Raw genomic sequence first — 7,023 nt, 5'->3', positions numbered from 1 at the left:
GGCCTGTGAAATTAACTTGTAATCCAAGTGTGTGGTGGGGGGACTTTGTGTAAATAAAGCCGTGTTCAGTGCTCCGGTCACTGCCCCAGGAGCAGGCTATCTTTTACGCAGTGATTCTGTCAGAAGGCCATAACTCACCCATGATAAGTGATCCAAACACTTCAATTACTGTAATTGCGTGATAAATCTTAGGATGGCGCAGCACCAATAAAAAAAGTGCACAACACTTAATAAAAAGTAGTATTTTACTCGTTTCTTTTAATTAACCGCAACCCTTACAAATTGCATGTTTGTGCAGCTCATTAACTTATTTAAATATGTAATAACCCACGGCACTGTCGCCTCTAATACCCCCCCCCCCCCAACAATAACAGATATAATAAACACACATCGATTGGCGTGAACACAGGAGTGCAATTTTTACATGAGCTTGATTTCAATGACCTCGTGACCCTAGCCTGCAATCGTCACGCAGAGTTCACCTCATTAATATTAACCGGCGGCCACGCCTCACAATCAAAGGACCACTTGACCCCTCCCCCCTGCCCCCCCCCCCCTCCTGCACCCACCACCATTCCTCTGTTTGAAATCTATTTCCTCGTGCTCGCATTCTTAAATTATTGGTGAAGGGGCTTTGACTTAAAATGTAGCATGCCCGATGTATTGAATACACATCACTGTGAATGAGCGAACCAATTCCAGAAATCATTTGTCATTCTAAATAAGTAAATAAATATATAAGTTGAACCATTTCGCCCCCCCCCCCTTTTAGCATCCCCACGTGAACAAATGAAACGGAGATAATCTGTCTCCCTAATAGCAATGGATATCTGGCAATCGTGGAAAGAAGGTCATTGGTGGCTGGGGTCTGACACTGTCCACAGCCTAAATCCGGTAATCTAAAATCTGTAATATATCACCGCTGCGATTCTGGAGAGAATAAGTAAATAAATATATCGAGGCTTCGAATTAAAAGGCAAACCGTGAGCGATTGGCTCCAGCGTTTTTACAACTGCATTACCAAATATAAATGATGCACACTTCAATGCACTTAACGTGTAACTTGTGTTTTTTGAATTTGTTTTCTCCCCGTGAGCGCCTCCGTAGATGAATGTCGGTGTCGATGCAAGTTGTCTTGTTGGCTAGCAGCTGGATTGGCTCCAGCAGAGCAGCAGCAGCCGATACATTTTGTGGGAAGACAATATTTCTTTTTTTAGCAAGACCACCTTACAAATCTGTTTTGGTCAGACAATGCCAATGATGTTCCCTTTAACTCGAACATTATGGGTGTGAGACTATTCTCTTTGGTACACGGACGATCCCGTTTGCTCGTGGAAGGAGAGCTTAACAATGCTCGGCTGCCTAATGCTCATGAATCGAATGTAAATAGTTCCATTAAGTTTTGCGATGTTTGCGTAATCAAAATCTCTAAGCGTGATTTGTATTATTATTCACCGTTGTCTAAAGGCGTGCTGTATCCATAAATAATACATCACTGGCTCTAAACTTGGAGTGTTTTTTATTTAGATATTGCGAAATGCCCTTTATTTATAACAGTTGGAAAATAATCCTCACCAGCCTTGATCTATCCACTGCTGGATCAGCGTCTCCCCAAGCTATTGCCCTCTCTCACAATTGTTCAATGTGACAATCTACCAAAGACAAAGGTCCCCCACGTAGCTTTCAACAGACTGTTGGAGCAAGTGCTGTTAGCGAGCCCGCAATCGAACCTAGGTGGCCGGTTTCGTACCGCTGCGCACTAAACCGCTGCACTGCCGCCCCCTCACCTAGCACTTGCGCACGAGGTTAAAGAAAATGAATAAATATTTGTCAAATGTCTTTTCATGATTACATTAAGAGAGATAGATGTCATTGTCGGTACGTGTACACGCACTTCGACAAAAAAGCGACGATGACCAAGCGATGGCATAATTTATGGAACATCTACTTGCGATCCCAGCAACCGATATATGATTCAAACGATCAGCTGTTGGTCCACTGGGTTTTGTACCTCGCCTGGGGCACCCCGAGGGTTGTGGCGAGGTCAGCATCCGAACGGAGGCAATCAAAGGTGTTTGAGGGTGTGTCATTGCCCGAAGCGCCACCCTTTGCGATGTGTCGGCCCTCATAGAGGTGCTCACAAATCGAGCAGAGCGCTGTGGACTTCATGAATAAATATTATGTTTAAAAAAAAAACATCACACCTTTTAGAAAAGTAATGAAAACAAAGTAATTCAACATCTGAAAAAAATGTGTGAATCATCCTTTTTAGTATTTTTTGTCTGCTGCGAGACAGAGTAAAGTGGAAACAAATGACGAAAAATGCAGTGGACACCTGCAGGCTCTCTGCCCATGGACTGTGATGATGATGATGATGTGTCTGCTACAACAATGGCAGGTCGTTTAGCTCAAACTCCCTCTAGGCTCACCGATCTTTGACATTTATTGTCATGTCATCACGAACTTCCTTCATCAAGTTTCCACCTCTGAGAATGTGCCTCTGAGATTGATCTTTCTAACTGCCGGAATCATAACCATCTAAAAGCAGCGTACATATAAAAAAAGAATAATGTGGACTCATAAGGCAACATTTCATACAAAACAGTCTCAAGGCGCCAATATGTTGGTAACTAACGACATGTTGGGAACTGATGTGCTAGTCACGTGGGAAATAACAAAAAAGCATATTCAAACAAAATTTCTAATTGGTGAGTGTGGCTTCAATTCAAAAGTGTATTCCACAGTGGGTTATGCATAGACGCCAAGTATCTATAGCGTGCAGTGTTTTTTGTTGTTGTCAGATGTTGTATAACTTATTGCAGACAGTTAATTTGACTTTACCGAAAGAACCAAGAAGATGAATCCCTGCAGTCACGAAAGCTTAAAATCGAAATTTAATTTGACACTATTACACAGTAGCGTATCATATGGGTCTTTCGGTAAAGCCACGTAGATAGAATAAAATATCACGACGTTTCGATCGCAACACAAGCAGTCGTCTTCAGGTGAGAGAGCAGCATGCGTACTTTTATGGACTTTTTTATTATTCTTCTAATTGCTGCCATTCCGCGGATGACATTTGAAGAGCTACGCTGTCCTTTTCTCCCCCATAGTGTGAGTCATCTATGCTCAAGAATGTGCATTATGACCTCCCATTGTGTGTGTTTGTGCACCGCATAGTGTGTGTGGGTCTCCTGTTCACGTATCCATCCTCATCCCCAGTCCATGCGTTTTGCACCACTCGTATAGTTCAAGGTTGTCACTAAGGCATTATGTTTCACAGACGGGTATAGCCTTCCAGTAAGGGGCGATAGGGAACAATGTTGATTTCAGATTTAGCAAAGTAATTTATAGGTTATATTTCAAATGAGCAAATTTGAATCATGATGCTCGCATACATTGCCTACCATTGTTCTAATGCGGTTACAAGATCTTTAACGTACAATGCAAAGCAGACGGTGAATATTTTATTATTAACGCACCCACAGAATTAACCAAGACAGCCTCTGGGCTCAAACCGCGAACCTTTTGCAACAAGCAGCAAAGCCGCTTCCGCTTGGCCATGTCGGCACCAGAGATCCTTTTAAATTATTGGTTTGTGTGAACTGTCTTGCTTTCAGAAAGCACTCTCTGTCAGGCCAACGCATGTTTCAGCTCTGCTCAGCCATAGTTTTTTTTTGTACTCTATAAGTCTTCCACTGTCGACGATACGCAATGACATTTCAGTACCACAATTTGTTTATGGGTTTGTGCCGTGGCCTAATGTCCGCTGGGGAAAGGGTTGAGCAGTCAAGTGTGCCGCACAGTGATACACATCACAGCCTGACTGAGTTGCCGTAAGCCCTAAGTGGGGCTCCGATCGAATCCAGGGTCCCACAGTTGGCCGTGAATATCACGAGGAAATGGGAAGGTCTCGCCCATCGGCCTCCTGAGCGTCTTGGCAGCTTGTGGATGACACAAAACGCTCAATGTTATTTTTGCATGGTGGTCGTGACGGTGGCTGAGTGCGACGCAGGCAAATGCTGTTGCCGGCAAGAAAACTGCCAAATCACGCGCTGCAGAGTGAACGACTGCGGCGGTGTGAGCGTTGTGTCTCTCGGTCTTGACGTGACAAGGTCACAATTGAAAATGCGTAACCTTATCAACGGCCTCTCCTATTTGCCCATCAACTTAACGATAATTTTGGAATGGCGATTGTTGTTGTTATTGTCTGACTTGGAGGACAAAATCAGCCCATTTTGCCCGGCTGACTCTGTTTCCAGGTCATAATTCGCCAATAATAATAATAATAATATAATTCACCAACATTGAAATTGCTTCCAGAAATTGTGCAGGACACCTTTATTTCAGGCATGACAGATATTTTAAAGTGCAATGTTATCGGTTACCAGCAAAAAAAAAAAAGTGTGTAATTGCAAATTGCTTATATAACTGTAATGGGGAATGAACAGATGCTCATTTTAATGCACAAGCTCAGCATAACTCTTATTTATGTGAGTGAGCAAGTGAGTGGCTGTTTGTGTGTGGTGGTAGTGGGGAGCGGGATTATCGCATTTCGCTCTCTGTGCTTTGAACCCGGATGCCCGAGTTCGATTCCTGCTCACGGCCAACACCAGTGATGATTATCTGAATGGGTCCCGAGCCTCCCCTAGGTCGACTCAGCCCCAAATGAGTACCTGGTATGGTGTGTAAACATCGCCACTATGGAAATAAAGGCGGCAGGGCGTGGTGCTGGCCACCCACCACTTCGTGTGCCGTGCTGGCCTTCATAGGTGTTCGCTAACAGCACTGGCCCCAACAGTCTGTTAAGGCTATACAGGGGGTCTTTGTCTTCATGTGTGAAGAGATGCATATTCTATGCGAAAGGTTCACTTTTATTCCCTCCATGATTCCCGCTTGGTAGGGCTGGACAAAAGGGTTTAACACAATCGTCTTATCGTCATTACAAGAAAAGTTAAGCGTATGCTCATTAAATGGGCCTTTAACCTTACACATTTGTGTTTAACTGCCATGCATGGAGCAATAAATACATGTACAAATATACTTGATTTATCCCGTTTCACCAATTATCATTTTTTTATTTACTTGGAAAAGCCACGATGTTTATGTGGACCAGACATTGCAACCAATTAAGCTAAATTTTATTTCCATTTTTCAAGGGCTTTTTCTCCCCACTGCAGTTGACTTAATTTGTTTGGGAGAACCAATGCCGTTGGGTAACATTTTGCATGCAGCTGCGCGTTCATTCCTCTACATTTCACCTTGAGTTTTAGTCGAGAGTGAAACGGACGCTAATTGGCAGACTTAGGCTGTGCTTGGCAGTCACCACAGACGTGCGAAATTCAGCTTCAGGCTATTAAGCAACAGCCAAAAAAAACCTTTCAATTAATTAAATCCTCTCTTCATTTGCATGTTGTCTGGGAGAAAAAAAAATCACCCCATTGATCGTACCAGTGTGATTAGAGGAGGACAGTTTATTAAATATTGCGCACCGTCATGTCGGTGGCTCAGTGGTAGGAACGAGTGGCTCACAAATTGGAAGATTGCAAGCTCATATCCTGTTTGAGAGTTGACTTGGCTCATCATCCCTCTGTGGTCGATTAAATGATGACACACTGAACAGGAAAGCCAACATTGGTTGGTCTACGGATAGATTCGGCACCGTCATTGGCATGTAAACATGCAACCACTGGCTCGGTGCCTTAACGAGGAGAGGAGCACTGCCTTTATTGCTCACATAAGCGGGAAGTCACTTTGACTTTTGTGTGTTTCAGCGCTCTTTTGTGATAAAAAATAAAACTCTCATTGCATTTTCGGCCCAGTCTCTCCACGAAAAGTCTCGAAATGCGTTCAGATCCAGCGCGTGTTGTTTTTTTTCTTCCCCAAGCGGCACTCTGGCGAGGAATTGTACTTCGGGGATCATTATATTTATAGGGGCTGTCAAGCCTCGTGGGAGTTTAATGCCCCGCCCGTATAGATTCAGGGGAGGCGGGTGGGCGTCGAAAGCTCGTAGACTCTCCTCCCCCGCGCTCGGCCTGAACCTGCCCGGCACTCGGGGGTGGAGCTGTCTGGCATCGAAGCAGCGCACACAACGACTTCTCAGTGGCGTCGTGAAGAGCCGGCGCTCGCTGGCACGTGCTAAGTGCACTGGAAAATGCACCAGGGAGAAAGGAGCCGACGTTATTTTCCATGCGGCCGAGCATCGATGCGTCGGCCCTCTGCACACAATCATTCGGGCCGCTTCTCTTTCACAATATTGGACATCGGTTGATTGATTTATTTGTAAACACGTCTATTTACCTTCTCTCCCCTCTCCTCCTCCCGTCGTTGCACCATCACTTTTGCTCGCCCTCTGCTCGTCCTGTACTGCAACAGGTCATCGTCGCCTGTTGACCCAGGGTCGCCGTTGTGAAAGAAACGCGATGTCTCGATGAAATCATCAACTACTCCTACTACTACCTCTCTGGTAGGGATGCTGACATGATCGTAACCGGGCATCAAACTGAACTTGAAGTACAGAAGTCGCCGGTTCGATCGCCCCCCCTGCATAACGGCTGAAACAATGGGGCAGCTTTCTTAAAACCTCTCGCCTCTCTCCACCCAGAAGTGTAAATAATGATCACAACCGCAGTTAGTCGATCAGCAGCAGATCGTGTGTGGTGGTGGTGGGGTGGGGGGTAAAACGTGGGTACTCCCACTGCCTCTTGAGATATTTGGGCAGCTTGGAGGAGTAGACAAAAACACCCTCTCCAGAGGTTCTCAGATTGTCGCCTTTATTGGAGGCCCTTTGGCCAGCAGCTTCCGCCTCTCCCTTAAAACCCATCTCGTCTCCCCAGCCCCTCTTGTTGCTACTCCATGCCCCAGCCTTCCCAGCTACGACCAGGCTTAACCCCCAACCCCTATCATATGAATGTTGAACCTCTTATGCACCGTACATAACCAACGGTCCTAATCGGAGGTGCTTCCCCGTACCCCCTAAGCACCCCGACAACAACCCCTCCCTAACCACTCGCGCCTGTTCTC

This window comes from Lampetra fluviatilis, chromosome 13, assembly GCF_964198595.1.
Source record: "Lampetra fluviatilis chromosome 13, kcLamFluv1.1, whole genome shotgun sequence".
Classification (NCBI taxonomy): domain Eukaryota; kingdom Metazoa; phylum Chordata; class Hyperoartia; order Petromyzontiformes; family Petromyzontidae; genus Lampetra; species Lampetra fluviatilis.
The sequence above is the reverse complement of the archived record's forward strand: the minus strand, read 5'-3'. Positions refer to the sequence as shown.